The sequence below is a fragment of the Dromiciops gliroides genome, chromosome 2 (genome assembly GCF_019393635.1).
Source record: "Dromiciops gliroides isolate mDroGli1 chromosome 2, mDroGli1.pri, whole genome shotgun sequence".
Lineage (NCBI taxonomy): Eukaryota > Metazoa > Chordata > Mammalia > Microbiotheria > Microbiotheriidae > Dromiciops > Dromiciops gliroides.
The window spans coordinates 314,555,281-314,572,262 of NC_057862.1; the positions used below are offsets into that span (position 1 = coordinate 314,555,281).

At 36.7% G+C, this 16,982-nt stretch overlaps 1 pseudogene; it reads right to left on the minus strand.

The window, feature by feature from the left end:
• Positions 1-6,574: 6,574 nt before the first annotated feature.
• On the minus strand, positions 6,575-7,121 carry LOC122738793 (annotated as a pseudogene).
• Between the last annotated feature and the right edge of the window lie 9,861 nt (positions 7,122-16,982).

The window sequence follows — 16,982 nt, forward strand, 5'->3', positions numbered from 1 at the left end:
TAAAACCTCCAAATATATTGTCTCTCCTTATTAGAATATGAACTACATGAGAGCAGGAACTATCTTTTCTTTGTACATTCCTAGCATTTAGCACAGTAACTGCCATATTGTAAGAAATTAGCAAATGACTTTTCATTTCTTCATTTATATACCTGAGTGTGTGCACAGATAATATAAATACATATATATGTATATGTGTGTGTTTATATACTCGTGTCTGTATTCAATTGTTCAGTTGTTTTTCAGTTGTGTCTGACTCAGATTTTTTTGGTTATGTTTTTGTTTTGTTTTTTGTGGGGCAATGAGGCTTAAGTGACTTGCCCAGCTAGTAAGTGTCAAGTGTCTGAGGCTGGATTTGAACTCAGGTCCTCCTGAATGCAGGGCCTGTGCTTTATCCACTGAGCCACCTAGCTGCCCCCCCGACTCATTTTTAATAATAAACAATTTTATTTATACTTTTGGGTTCCAATTTTTTTCCCTCTTTCCATTCCTCCCCTCCCCTGTCCCTGAGGTGGCAAACAATCAGATATGAGTTATACATGTATGATTATGTAAAACATTACCATATTTGTCATTTTGTACAAGCAAAGTTGATTAAAAGGAAAAAAAATGAAAGAAAGTGAAAAATAGCATGCATTAGTCTGTTGTGTCTGACTTTATGCCACCATTGGGGGTTTTCCTTGCAAAGATACTAGAGTGGTTTGCCATTTCCTTCTTTAGGTCATTTTATAAATGAGGAAACAGGCAAACAGAGTTAAGTGACTTCTCCAGGGTCACCCAGCTAATGCATGTGAATTTATGATGAATCTTCCTAATTCCAAGTCTAGTGTTCTATCCACTGTACCACTTGTATGATCAACACACAAACACACACACACACACAATTAAAAGAAGAGTATTTAAGTTTTTGGGTAAGAGCAATCATTCAGAAGTGAATCAATCGGCTCTATTATAATTTTTGCTGCGTAGAATATGGGGTGGGGGAGAGAACAGAAACAAATTGGCTGAGCTCTCTCTTGACCTGATTCTTGGTCTGAATGCTCAGTCAGAGAGCAGGGCAAAGCTGGTGGCCAAATGAAGAGTCATTATATTTTATAGTCGATTAATGAGAATCAAGTAGAGAAAGCTTTCTCCTCTGTAAATGTGCCACTTACAGTCACATAACATATGGCTTAATAAGAGAGGCAAGCAAAAATGGTCACTGGATGAAAAAGGCCAGAAACTGCCAGAGAAAGTTATTTCACGGAGAATGAGGGATGTTCTGACCCATTTCCTTCCCTGCTTGGCATTTTGTGTAATGAGCAGGAGTATCCTTGGCCAATTGCTGAGTAGATTTACTCTGAACCTTTCAAAGAAGTCTCATAAATACAGATGTGGATTAAAATTTCCTAACACTCTAATGATACAAGCAGTATCCCTCCCAGCAGAGAGGGACTCCTTGAGGGAAAGGGCCCATTTTTCTGTCTGGCATTTTATAGCACTTAGCATGCCGTGGATGTTTAATAAATAACAATTAGTGAGAGGGAAGAGCTATTAAAGTTTTCAATGACACCTCTGCACATGGGTACAGAGCTAACAGATCCTTCGTGTGCTGTGCTGAATACTTTCTTTATTGGTTTCAAGTTTTGATTGCCAGCCCTGAAGGGGAGGACTTGTCATTTCAAAACAGCAGATAATCCAAGAATAATCATTGACTTAGGAATTAGTCTTACTTAGAAATTTGAGCCTGAGATTTGGAAATAGTCATGCCTGATGTTCTCATATTTCAAGTAAAATGAAGGACAATAAATAATACCACAGATTCTTTTCAACTTCTCCATTTTGGCCTTTCAACTCAGAACTCTTATCTGACCTAAAACCATTGAAGAGAATAGCCATTATTACCTTAGTATGATATAAAACACCAGCCTAAAATAGAGTCTAATTATGCCTATAAGATTCCTGCTTTAAAAATCTTACCTGCAATACAGATTTTAAAAATGTGTTATTTTATTATTTTCCCAGTTTCTTTGGGGGCAGAAATCAAGAACAAATCTGTTTGCATCAAAACAGAGTAGGTAAAATTTTAAAATAGCTCAATTGCCTCATAAAAGAGAAAAACAGGAAACATGTACAAGGGCAAAATAAATAATTAATTACATGAATATTTAATTCACACACATATACATATGTGTATATATATACATATGTGTGTGTGTGATTTTCTCTACTGCATCTTCTGTTGCTGTGACTGCAGAAGTAGTAAGGGCAAAGAATGCATGTATGTATATGTACACGCCAAATCACAACAAATTTATGGGTACATATATGTATGCATTTATATAAAAATATATAGATGTATATCTAGGTGATTGTGCTTACATCAGAATCCTCTAGTATTAGGCTCAACAAGTCTATGTATGTTTATATGTGTGTATATGTATGTGAGATTGCATGTGAGTTTGCGTGTGTATTAGTGTGCATGTGCATGTATCTATGTTTGTGTGTTTGGAGCAGGAGGAAAGAAAGAAAGGTGAAGGGTTTTGGGTTCATGCCATCTAAGAATCATCTGGAAGAAAAAGAGGTGTTAAGGGGGATGGAGCCAAGATGGCTGAAGAAAGGCAGTGACTAGCCTGAGCTCTCCCCACAACCCCTACAATCACTTTCAAAGAATGACTTCAGACATTTCCTGCAGCAACAGAATACACAAAAGGACAGGATGAATTCATTTTCTAGTCAAGACAACTTAGAAGGTTGGAAGGAAAGGCCTCTTGTACCAGGGTGAGAGTGAAGTGCAGCCCAGCACAGGCCCAGCACAGACCCAACCCCAGCACAGACCCAGCCTAGTGAACCATACCTAGTAAGCTTCTGAATCAGCTGTGGCAGCAGCTGCTTTTGCAACTCAGCCCATAGACAGTTAGGGGGTCAAGCTATGGGACAGGGAGAGATTACATAGGTCTCTTTGCTGGTGCTAAGTCAGGACTCTGTTGCTTTGCCTGTGCTCTGATCTGGGTAGCAGTGTTTGGTAGTAGTCCAAGGTGGAGAAGGAGCACCAACACACAAGAGCTCGCAACCACAGTGGAGCAGGCCTCTTCTCCAGGGCAGAGAAGCAGGCCTGTGGTTATTTGCAGATGAGAGCACAGGCCAAGAAAGTGGTAACATACCTCTCCTTAAATCATACCGTCTTGGAAGAACTAAGGACTTATAAATTCCTATCAGTATCTTAGAGAACAGCTGCTCAAACTCCCTGAAGCTTGGGACAGTGTGCCCTCCTCCTTGGAATCAGTGCCCCACTTTAACAAAGAATTAAAAGTAAAGAAATAGGCTGGGAAAATTAGCAAGCAGAAAAAAATGCTGATCCTAGAAAGTTTATATGGTGACAAGGAAGATCAAAATACACTTTCAGAAGAAGATAACAAAGTCAAAGCTCCTATATTCAAAGCTTCCAAGAAAAATATGAATTGGTCTTAGGCCATAGAATGGCTAAAAAAGAACTTTGAAAATCAAGTAAGAAAGGTAGAGGAACAAGTGGAAAGAGAAATGAGAGTGATGCGAGAAAATCATGAAGAAAAAGTCAACAGCTGAAAAGCTGAATTGGTCAAATGGAAAAGGAGGTACAAAAGCTCTCTGAAGAAAATAATTCCTTAAAAATTAGGATTGATTAAATGGAAGCTAATGACTTTATGAAAAATCAAGAAACAATAAGGCAAAACCAAAAGAATGGAAAAAAAAGTAGAAGGCAATGTGAAATTTCTCATTGGAAAAACAAGTGACCTGGAAAATAGATCCAGGAGAGGTAATTTGAAAAATTACGTGAAAGCCATGATCCAAAAAAGAGCCTAGACAACATCTTCCAAGAAATTATGAGAGAAAATTGCCCTGATATTCTAGAAGCAGAAGGTAAAAAAAGAAATCGAAAGAATCCACTGATCACCTCCTGAAAGAGATCTCAAAATGAAAAATTCTAGGAATATTATAGCCAAATTCCAGAGCTCCCAGGTCAAGGAGAAAATATTGCAAGCAGACAGAAAGAAACAATTCAAGTATTGTGGAGATAAAGTCAGTATATCACAATATCTAGTAGCTTCTACATTAAAGAAACAGAGGGCTTGGAATATGATAATCTGGAGGGCAAAGGAAATGGGTTGACAACCAAGAATCACCAACCCAACAAAACTGTGTGTAATCTTTCAGGGGAAAAATAGGAATTCAACAAAAGAGAGAATTTTCAGGCATTTTTGATGAAAAGACCTGAGCTGAATAGAAAATTTGACTTTCAAATACAGGACCCTAGAGAAGCATAGAAAGGTAAATAGGAAAAAGAAATCATAAAAGATATTAAAAGGTTAAACTTTTTACATTCCTACATGGGAAGGTGATACTTGTAATTCATAAGAACTTTCTCATTATTAGGGCAGCTGGGTGGAGTATATTTAGACAGAGGGCACACATTTAAGTTGAATATTAAGGGATGATATCTTTAAAAAATATAATTAAGGGGCGAGAGGAATTCACTGGGAGAAAGGGAAAGGGAGATGTTGAAGGGGGTGAAGTACTTCACATAAAAGTAGCAAGAAAAACTTATGGAGTGGAGGGGAAGATGGGGAAGTTGTAGGGGAGTGAATGACCTTAACTCTCATTAGAATTGGCTCAAACAGGGAATAAGATACACACTCAATTAGGTATAATAATCTATCTTACCCTGTAGGAAAATAGGAGGGGAAGGCCATAAGGGGGTGTTAAAGAAGGGAGGGCACATTAGGGGAGGGGCAGTCTGAAGCAAAACAATTTTGAGGGAGGATAGGGTGAAAGAAGATATAAAATAGAGTTAAATGTCATGGGGAGGGAATAGGATGGAGGGTAATACAGTTAGCAAAAGTAACTGAGTAGGGCTAGCTAGGGGGTGCAGTGGATAAAGCACTGGCTTTGCATTCAGGAGCACCTGAGTTCAAATCTGGCCTCAAAAACCTGACACTTACTAGCTGTGTCACCCCAGGCAAGTCACTTAAACCCTCATTACCACACAAGAAAAAAAAATAGTAACTTAGAAACAAATTTGAAGCAAGTTTGTCTAACAGGCTTCAGTTCTCAAACACATAGAGAACTGAGTCAAATTTGTTCAAAAAAAGAGTCATTCCCCAATTGAAAGATGATCAAAATATATGAAGTTATCAGATGAAATAATCAAAGCTACCTATAGCCATATGAAGAAAATGCTCTAATTCACTATTGATTGGAGAGATGCAGGTCAAAACAATTCTGGGATACTACCTCATGCCTATTGGATTGGACAATAGGACAGCAGAGGAAAATCACAAATGTTGTAGGGGATATGGGGAAAAAGAGACATTACTACACTCTAGGTAAAGTTGTAAACTGATTCAAACATTCTGTAGAGCACTTTTGAATATGGCCTAAGCGCTATAAAACTATTCATAGTCTTTAACCTAGTAATACTACTACTAAAAAAAAGTTGAAGAGGAGATGCCCATCAATTGAGGAATGGGTGAAAAATTGTGTGATGACATTATGATGGAACACTATTGTGGTATAAGAAAGGATGAGCAGGATGCTATCAGAAAAACCTGGAAAGTGATGCATGATCTGATTCAAAGTGATATGTACTGTATAGAAAATAACAGCAATATTGTAAGATGATCTGCTGTGAATGACTTAGTTATTTTCAGCAATACAATGATCCCAGACTACTCTGAAGTACTTATGAAAAATACAATTCATCTCCAGAGAAAGAACTGATGGTGTCTGAATACAGATTGAAACATAATTTTTTAGTTCCTTTCTCTAAAGTTTTTTTGTTTTTTTTTCCTGTCAAAACCTGACAAATATGGAAATATTTTGCATGACTACACATGTATAAATTATATTGAATTGCTTGAGTTCTTAAGGGGTGTGGGGAGGGAGAGAGGAAGAGAATTTTTAATGCATAGTTTTAAAAATTGATGTTAAAATTTGTTTTACATGTTATTTGGGAAAATAAAATTCTAAATAAAAGAAAGTAGGTAAAAAAAAAAGAAATAGAGGTATTTAGCCTGAAGATTTTATCTGGACATAATAACAGTCTTTAAATTTTTAAAGGACTGTCACATGGAAAAGGGGTCCCCAGAAAGCAGGACAAGGAGCAATTGTGGCATATTGCAAATAGTCAAATTTAGGCTTGATGTTAGGTAAAACTTCTCCATAATTTGAGCTGGCCAAAAGCAGAAAGGTCTGTATATAGAGGCAGGAGATATCCTACCTTAGAAACCTTCAATCAAGAGTCTGGATGATCATTTGTTGGGTAGATTTTAGGGTGATTTTTTTCGTTAACTACAATGTATATGTTTAATTAGACCTTCTTTGCTGGTATATATGATACATAGTATATTATTTCTTCCATTAATTAACTAATATTTGGAATGAATGCCTTCCCAGAAAAATCTGATAGAGATAGGGACTAAACCCATCATTAAATTGATATAGGAAACCCCAAGAAAAGGAAACTCTGCTTTCATTTTCTTTGTGACATAGAATTTTAGAGAGTTAAATAGAGCATTGAAAAATTAAGTAATTTTCCTTGGGCCATACAACTAGAATCTCAGAAGTGAGATTTGAACCAAGGTTTTCCTGACACCAATGACAACTTTGATCTTTTCCCCTTCTCAATTAATATAAAGTTATATGAAAGAAAAAGAAGGTCAAGAGTCAAAAGAGTCCTATTCAAAAAATTCTTAAGTGAATATTTGAGATTGAGATATTCTTTGTATAATTCAGCATAAAGTCCTCTGGCAGCAATAAAGGACATTTGGTTTACTTCACTAATAGGCATGTTCTTTAAAGCTGCAACAGCTTTTTCTTGAGATAGTTTGAATTAGTTTTCTGTGACTGTATGAATAGAGTCCAGTGGAGAAGTATACACCATCTTAATTTCAAATATCAATAGATAAGTAATTACTAAAGTAATAAGACTGGCAAAGCAACCACCCAGTATTTTTGAGGCCAATATGTTAGTCCTATGGAGTTAACCAAGTCTCAGGAATAAATTCCCACAAAAGATAGAGTACGAAGACACACTGGGAGTGCAAGAAAAGAATGAAGTCATATATCACTCTTTCTGGCAATGGTGATGATGAATTTTCAACCATAATCTCTTTAGCTTTAGAGAACCTAAAGCTTTTCTGCTTTACACCCAGTAACTATTGGGTGTAGCAGTTTGTGGTGGGGGAGGGGGGAGTGGAAGAGGGGAGAAGTTATATTTTTTTCAAGTATGATTTGGATTTGACAGATACTTGCATTCTGACATTTCAGAACTATTTAACTCAAAATCTGTTATTTAAGGAAATAGGAACAAATCCAATCATTATGCCTATTTTAGGCCAAATGGGGGCTAGCAAGTCCATAGAAAGTGTTCTTTGTTCTTATGTGAGCCTAGCTTTAGTCAGTTCATTAACATATATCTACTTAACATCTACTATGTACTATGTACAAAGAACAAAAGTATGGGGCAAACAAAATAAATTATAGCACGGGGGGATGGGAAGAACAAAGTGAATCCATGATACATGAATACATTAAGAAGAATAAATTTATTTTTTATTACTTATCCATTTTTGGGGGGGAGAGCAAAAATAAGGAATCAATTTAAATCAAATAAATTAGAATAGGTGATATTATTGAAGACTCCAATTGCTCCATGGAAAAGAGGGGGAAAGAAGAAAAGCATGATGTCCCAGAAATATATAAGAATATAAACAGCTGTATATCTAGGCATCCACTGATATTCTCTATTTCCTGGTGCTCTATCTTGTCCTCTAAAACCTATACAGTAATCACCAAACAGATGACAGATATTTTAGGAATTTAGAGGAATGCAAGATTATTATGGTCTAGCGTGATCAAGGAAGGCTTCATAGAGGAGTTAGAACAGAAAATCAGATTTTAATAGTTATGGAGAGAGGGTAGAAAGTTGGAAGAAATGTCATAGTGAAAAGCCTATCTAAGGGAGAAAGAATAGAGCAAAGATTAAAAGTGGATGAAAAAAGTATCTCTGGAGTGGCTTGCTGATATTTTGGGTTTTGAAGTCCATCAATCAACCCATCAACTAACATTTTGTCAAGACCATACTATGTATATACACACATATATCTCTATGTGATCTATCTATCTATCTATCTATCTATCTATCTATCTATCTATCTATCTATCTATCTATCTATCTATTTATCTATTGATCAATCAAGAATTTATCAATCTATCTATCTCCACATGTAATTGTAGCCTTCTTTGGGGGGTGTGTGTGATAAAAGAATAAAGTAAAAATTGCACAGCAGAGAACAAAAGGAAACTTAGAAAGGAGCACAGAAAATCTGGGAAGCTTTGAAAACAATGTACAGTATTTATTTTAGATTTTCTTGGAAAGAGTGGAATTTGGACAGATCCTAGGCAGGAATCACCAGGAAACAAGGGAAATGAGGAATTCCGGATGTCAGAGCTGTGGTCCTTTTATACACAAATCCGAAGGCATTCTGGGTGATAAGCAATTCATAGTTCAAGGCTTGAGCACAGACAGACAGTAAGATAAGAGGATATAAAACAGAATGTGTCCTAGAGTCCCATAACCAACAATTAGGGGAATCTATGGAAATAAGAATGTCTCTTGAATGTCCATAAATCATTGAATGATTCAGGGTCTACGTCAAAGCTGGTATGTGCTTAATTGACTTCAGAGTTGCTGATTTTCTGTATGTCCAACTAGGTTTACTCTTGGTCTCCACAAAGGATTATTGCTATGTCAAGCCAATACAACTAGTCCTCATACAGTTCTTCTGGTTACCTGGTTAATGAGGAATGGAACAGGGGGCTCAAACAAATCAAGGTATCCATTTTCACATAGGTAAGGAAACAGACAGACAAAAGGTAAAGTCACCTAGCTTGTTCTTGCCAGAGTCAGGACTAATATCCAACTCTCCCAATGCCCAGGCCAGGCTCCTGCTACTGGCCTTTTCATTTTCTAAACCTAGAACCATTAGTATATGTGAGAAATATCTCAAATTACTTTGTGCACTTCAAAGGTACATTTTATATTCAGAGATCATTATTTCAGGTCTCCAACTGCAGTAGAACAAGGCTGCCCTGCAAACTTCAGCATTAGCAGCTGTTTGTTAAACACTTTACAACAGCTAATTGAAATGGTAATAAAAGTACTGTAATTAGTTTACAAAGAAGACTTTTTTTTTCATTCTCACATTCCTTTGTAAGTACTTACACACATGATCATTGCACTCTGGAATAAAAGCAGTATCCTTGGAGAGTGAATGGGTAAATGAGTTGAAAGGCAGTCAAAATAGCATGTTTAGTTGGGGGAGAAGAATTTGATTTATTTAAGGGTCATTATCTTTTGTTCTTGGAATTTACATCTTTCCCTTACAAATTATCTCTCTCTCTCTCTCTGAAAGCAGTGAAATAAAAACAATTTATTTCCCCAAGGTTACACAAGGAATAAGTGGCAGAACCAGGACAAGTACACAAGTCTCCTGACTTTTTGGCCCAGTGCTCTCTCCATCATACCATACTCTTTCTTATAATCAAATCAACTTGAAAATTAATTGCCATTTATTAGACAGAGCAGAGGTAGGTTTCTGATATAACCCAAGGGCACTACTGACCCTCTCTGACTTGGTTTCAAATTATTGGACTTTTGAGTGTGAATTAATCTACCTGCCTAATTATTCTTATCCCTAAACTGCAAACAACTGATACTATCTGAGCCAGTTCACTATACTAATAGGCCCTGAAAACAAGCAAGACTCTGTTAGGACAAAGAAAGGAAGGGGAATAGTAATAAATAATAGGAAAATAGTATCAGTCATAATTATGAATAAGTATTGTTCCTCTTCTACACATGCTAAAGAGTAGGTTAGAAAAAAATTTGTACAAGAATTATGGCTCTAGGAACTGAAAAACATGGAGTTAATATTTCTTGTACCTAGAGGGTACTCTTAGATGGGTACCAGAGTTGAACACTTCAGGGAAGGGCAAGATTAGTTACCTACAATCACTTGTTTCCCTTATTTATCTCCTTTTATGCATGTGGTCTATAACCTAAATTCTGTCCAGGTTTTGTTGCATGCATGCAGGTTTTAACCTGGGTTGTGTTGGCTCAGATAGTCTTGACTAGCTACTCCCATCTCCATTCTGTTGAGAAATATCTCTGTTCTCTATGGTCATGAATCCAGAAGAGATGTTTGGTGCTCCTATATACTATTGATGGTGTTAAGGGCTAAAATTCTAGCTAGTCTGTCTAAAATATCTAATGAGTGGTCGCCAATAAATTATAAGCTTTAGCAAGAGTTAGACTTTTAAGCATTTATTAAGGAGAATAAGAGTTTGGGAAAGAGAGAGAAAAAGGCCTAGATTCCTATCTATTAAAGGGAGAGCACATTTCTAGCTCCCTTCTCTGCCAGCGTCCAAAGGAAAGAGCGCGAGACTGAGTGCCAGTCTCTTCCTTCCTCCTCCCACTAGCCCGCATCACTTCCTGACTCCTGGTCTTGCCCTCAAAGACCTTCGATTCATGGGCAGAACTCTTCTACAGTAAGTCTCCAGCAGGTGGCGTCATTCCAATCGTTACAGTCCCCCCTGTTGTTCCTCAAGAAACAAAATGTTTCCTTGACGGAACAGTAAAAACAATATAATAACTATTGCTAACTAATAATATGTGAACAACAATATAGAAAAGGAAGAGAGGAAAGTTTTGTCCAGAGGGGCGATTTTTTTTTTTTGTCCTCATGAACCGATGCTTTGACATTAGTCTTGCAAAGGGAGGGCCTCTGCAGAGAATACATGTGGTGTATATTATAACAGAAAGAGAAAAAAAACAACAACAAAACAAAACTGTTCATTTAAAGTCTCTGAAAGTCTTTTCTCAGATGTCCTCTAGGTGTAGTTGTGGAATGGAAGTCTTTTCAGGGGTTGATGTGTGGATGCTGGTAATCAGCCAGGAAAATTTCCTACAAAATTGAGCTTAACACAACTTTAAAATAGCTTTGTCAATAATCAAATCAAACAATGCAAGTTCTCAAAAACATGTCTAAGGGAATTCAGAATCTTAGTTGTTAACACATTTAACATACAATAAAACAAAAATTGAACCATTCTTTAAAATTATATTATTATTATAGTCCCCCCTTATAGAGAGTAATTGAGAAGACAATTGCTGCGATATTAATTTTTAAAAATAATTTTTATCTTTGTTTCATCACTTTTTGCATCATCTGCCTAATTATCCTCATGCCATTATGAGAAATTAGAAAATCTAATATAATTGGTAACAGGTGTCAAGGCCAAATTCAACACTGTTATTTATCATGACACCTGAGATAATTATGGGGGTTACCATAAAAGAACAGAGAAATGATGGGATATGAGCATTCCCATACTTGAGCAATATATACTGCCCATGCAGTATGCCAGGTTTAAAATAGGTGGATGGAATATATGTCCATGCCACCGAACATATTGGAGGAAAGGCCAAATTCAACACTGTTATTTATCATGACATCTGAGATAATTATGGGATATGAGCATTCCCACACTTGAGCAATATATACTGTCCATGCAGTATGCCAGGCTTAAAATAGGTGGATGGAATATATGTCCATGCCACCGAACATATTGGAGGAAACTGAGTCAGACTTAATCAGATGCATGGGATTGAGATGTCCATGGCATCAGGCATATAGGAGGGAGCATAGAAGCCAGGTGTAGAAGTGAGATGGGTGGGATGAATACTTCCAGCCATCTGTACAATATTGTGGGGAAAAAGAGAATAAAATATTAAACCAAGAGAATCCAACCTCAACATTAGTCAAAAGCCGTTCCCTCGGCCATACCTTGACTTCATGCATGTCTCCCCTCATGTGACAGTTCAGTGTCTGCTCTTGCATGTATTCCTCTTGTGATTGGATGGCATCTTGGCCAACTGGCATCTGATAACTCAGAATAAAGGCAATTAATGTCTTAAATGATAAGTTCCCATAATCCAAGTCTCATATGGATTTAAAAATTGAGGATAATAAATGATTGCAAAAAATGTGAATACATCTTGACTTGACACATCTTGACTTGACTTGACACAATATATATTTATGCAACAATTTCAAATAATACCCCTTTTTTTTTTACTTAGTATACAATCACTTTTGTGAAAAATCAGAACATACTTAAATACAAGTTAAAGCACAACAGAATCTCAAAGAACTTTTTATTTTTGAAAATAGAAAACTTTTACAAATGTTCCCCTCTTTTTTTTTTGGGGGGGGGAATATGCTTATCAAAAATAATACTTCTAGAATCAATTTACACTTGCCATGGCAACCAATTTGCCAGGGAAATGCTTTAAAGAGTTTGATCAAATAATCAGTTGAGAAAAAATAACAAAAACAAACAACTCAGAATATGGGAGCACAATACTCCTAGAATTAACATTGTATAATAAAATCAAAACCATCTTGCAGTGTTTCAAAATTAGATAGACAAATGAATAGAAGAAAATACACATGGAACAATAAAAGACAATGAAATTCAAACTAAGGAAATCTAAATGAGCAGGAACTTAATATTAATGAGTATTATAAAATAGAAACTTGATCACATGACTATAAAAGGCTTTTACAAATATTCTCCTTGTTTTAAAAACTAAGTATAAGACACAATCTCAAAAGCATGAAAATCTCTATAAAAATAAACCCATACCATTAATTTCAAAATGTAGGTGTAATAGCATGGAAATCCTATGTAACCTCTGAACTGACATTAATACTCTGAGTAAATTCAGAACACTTTTGATTCTGATATCTAAAATCCCCAATACTCATATCAATACCTTGGTGCTTACTTCTACATTTCTGTAAAATATATATACTTCCATGGCAAAAGAAGCGGAGTCTTGAACTATGGTGATGATTGTCATTCTCATTCAGCTTAAGTTTTTCTTCTTTAACCCCTCTATATTGTCTGTCGGGCTTTTCACCATACAAATGCTTTATAAGATTACTAATTAAAGACAAAAGCAGGTTAGCAAAATTATGAACAAAACGAGCATATCTGGAATTTAAAGAGTTTTCTAAGATTGTCTCAAAATCACAGCCAGGCCGGGGAAGGACTGAGCCTGAAGCTGCAAATGCAGGTAGAAAAAGTTGAGCATGCGCATCAGATCTCTGGACTTCCCAGGCAGGGGAAGCTATGGGCTTGGCCATAGGAGGAGTAGAGGGTGGGGTCTGGAGAGGAGGGGAGGGACCAGCACAATTTGAATCACACTTGATTTTGAACTCAGGCCTGGATTCCTCTTCCCCCACTTTGCCTCCAGGTGCTAGGGGATTAAAAGCTTCTAGAGGGTGGGTCATTGCCTCCAGGCATGCAAAATTAAAGCAACAATTACTACTAGAACTGGGAAAAGCTGCAGGAATCTCTTCAGGTTTCTCTGAAAAAGCATGGTTGGGAGAGGGAGAGATATTTCCTTGTGTGAGTAAGTTGCTGGCTCTTTTAACAAAAATAAAAAGAAAAATAGAAAATCCACAAAAACAAAGCATTAACATGATCTTATCTCCCATTTGTCTGGTTAAACAGACTAAAATCAAAAATAGGGTAATTAGGGAGTTTAAAAGGTCCATTTGAAAAAATTTAAAGGGAAAACACAGCCAGTACGCCAGTACTTAGCAGTTAAAGGGAGAGGGTAGAGAAAATTTCTTACCCAACCAGAAGATCAGAAGAAGACTGAGGTTTAGCTTTCCTCTTCGTGGTCAGCCATCTGTTAAGGGCTAAAATTCTAGCTAGTCTGTCTAAAATATCTAATGAGTGGTCGCCAATAAATTATAAGCTTTAGCAAGAGTTAGACTTTTAAGCATTTATTAAGGAGAATAAGAGTTTGGTAAAGAGAGAGAAAAAGGCCTAGATTCCTATCTATTAAAGGGCGAGCACATTTCTAGCTCCCTTCTCCGCCAGCGTCCAAAGGAAAGAGCGCGAGACTGAGCGCCAGTCTCTTCCTTCCTCCTCCCACTAGCCCGCATCACTTCCTGACTCCTGGTCTTGCCCTCAAAGACCTTCGATTCATGGGCAGAACTCTTCTACAGTAAGTCTCCAGCAGGTGGCGTCATTCCAATCGTTACAATGGTAACAAAGAAAACATACTTTTTAGCCATTTCACCAAAAGTACAGAATAAAAGTGGCCCATCTAATCATTTGGCTGGGGCCAAGGCATATAGGAGAGGACAAAGTGAAGTTCAGAAAGATGGTTTTTGGAGAAAATGCAATGAGTTCTCTTTTAGTTGTGTTGAGATTTCTATTGTTGTTTAGTTGTTTTTAGTCATCTCTTACTTTTCATAACCCCATTAGGGGGTTCTTGGCAAAGATACTGGAGTGGTTTGCAGCCAGTATTTCTGATAAATGCCTCATTTCTAAAATATATAAGGAACTAAATCAAATTTATAAGAATCCAAGTAATTCCCCAATTGAGAAATGGTCAAAGGTGGGGCAGCTAGGTGGCACAGTGGATAAAGCACCGTCCCTGGATCCAGGAGTACCTGACTTCAAATCCGACCTCAGACACTTGACACATCCTAGCTGTATGACCCTGGGCAAGGCACTTAACCCCCAATGCCCCACAAAAAAGAGAGAAATGGTCAAAGGGTATGAACAAGCAGTGTTCAGATGAAGAAATCAAAACTATTTATTGCCATATGAAAAAATGCTCTAAAGCACTGTTGATTAGAGAAATGCAAATTAAAACTACTCTGAGAAACCACCTCACACCTATCATATTGACTAATATGACAAAAAAGAAAAATGTTAAGTGTTGGAGAAATTGTAGAAAAATTGGAACACTAATGAATTGTTGGTGAAGCTGTGAACTTATCCAACCATTCTGGAGAGCAATTTGGAACTATGCTATAAAACTGTGCATATATATCTCTTGACCCAGCCATACAACTATTAAATCTTTATCCCATAGAGATCATAATAAAGGGAAAAGGACCCACATGTACACAAATATTTATAGCTCCTCTTTTTGTGGTTTCGGGGAATTGGAAATTGAAGGGATGCCAATCTATTGGGGAATGGCCGAGCAAAATGTGGTATATGAACGTGATTCAATATTATTATGCTGTAAGAAATGATGAGCAGACAGATTTCAGAGAAACCTAGAAGGACTTACATGAACTGATGCTGAGTGAGATGAGCAGAATCAGAACATTGTACACCGAATAAACATCATTGTGTGTTGATCAACTGTGATAGACTTGACTTTTCTCACCATACAATGGTCCAAGATAATTCCAAAGGACTCATGATTGCAAATGCTCTCCAAATCCAGAAAAAAGAACTGTGGAATATACATGCAGATTGGGACATGCTGTTTCTACTTTTTTTGTTTTTCTTTTTTCAAGCTTTCTTTTCTTTTTGTTCTGATTCTTCTTTCATAGCATGACTAATACAGAAATATGCTTAATGTGATTGTACATATATAATCTATATCAGATTGCTTGCTGTTTTGGGGAGAGGGGAGGGAGGAGTGAGGAGAAGGGAGAAAAATTTGGAACTGGAAATCTTATGAAAACAAATGTTGAGGGGGTAGCTAGGTAGTACAGTGGATAAAGCACTGGCACTGGAGTTAAGAGGACCTGAGTTCAAATCCTGCTTCAGACACTTAACACTTACTAGTTGTGTGACCCTGGGCAAGTCACTTAACCTGCATTGCCCCACAAAAAACCAGCCAACCAACCAAACAAACAAACAAACAAACAAAATGTTGAAAACAATTTCTACATGTAACTGGAAAATAATAAAATAATAAAATAATAAAATAAAATAATAAAATAATAAAATAAAATAAAATAATAAAATAAAATAATAAAATAATAAAATACTTTTATGATTAAAAAAAGGATACTGGAGTGGTTTGCCATTTTTTTCTCTATCTCATTTTACATTTGAGGAAACTAAGGCAAATAGGGTTAAGTAACTTGCCCAGGATCACATAGCTAGTAAGTGTCTGAGACCAAATTTGAAGTCATGAAGATGAGTATTCCTGATTTCTGACCTGGCACTCTATCCACTGTATCACCTAACTGCTCTCAGATGTCTTTAGCATATGCAGTTTGAAGAGTCCATAGGAATCTTGTGATGCAGGAATGGAGTAAAGGAGAGAAAGTAGGAGATTGGGGAAGACACATACACACACATATATACACATACATACATAACTCTTTATGTATATATTCAAGAATGATCTGTGTAAAGCTAACAGTTGAACCCATGGGAGCTAATGAGTTCAGCAAGAGAGAACCTAGAAAGGAAATATAAGAATCCCTAGGACAAGAATTGGAGTTCCACCCAAAGTAATGGGCTATGGTATGGATGATGATCCAGCAAAGAGCATTAAGGAGTGTTCAGACAGGTAAGGGGTGAATCAGAAGAGAGGAGTATCAAAAAAGCCCAGAGAGTAGAGTGTAACCAGGAGGAATATTGTGAAAAGTGTTAAATGCTTCTGAGAGGTCAAGATGAGAATTGAGAAAAATTCATTAGATTCAACAATTTAGAAATATTTGGTGACATCAACCTGGAAATTTTGAGTAACCAGTTGGCCAGCATTTGTACATGACCAAGGGTATTTTTTTAAATATTTTTTTAAAAGAACCCTGAAAAATTTTGGATTGGAAAACTTATAAAATACATTATATGCTTTCATGGTTATTTTACAAAACAAAACAACCAATGAATCTTTCATTTTGGCTATAGATTTTACCCACTGCCTATTACATAGTGAGTAAGGCTAATGAAGTTAGATTTTCTTATTAGTTAAGTGAAGCTGTAGATGGAATGAGGTATATTTAGCCTGGAGAAAAGACTTGAGGTTGTTGTGGCAGGGAGAGTTAAACCATCTTAAGCTATTTGAGAGGCTGTCATGTGGATAAGCAGGGCAGGTAGGTAGCACTGGCCCTGGAGTCAGGAAG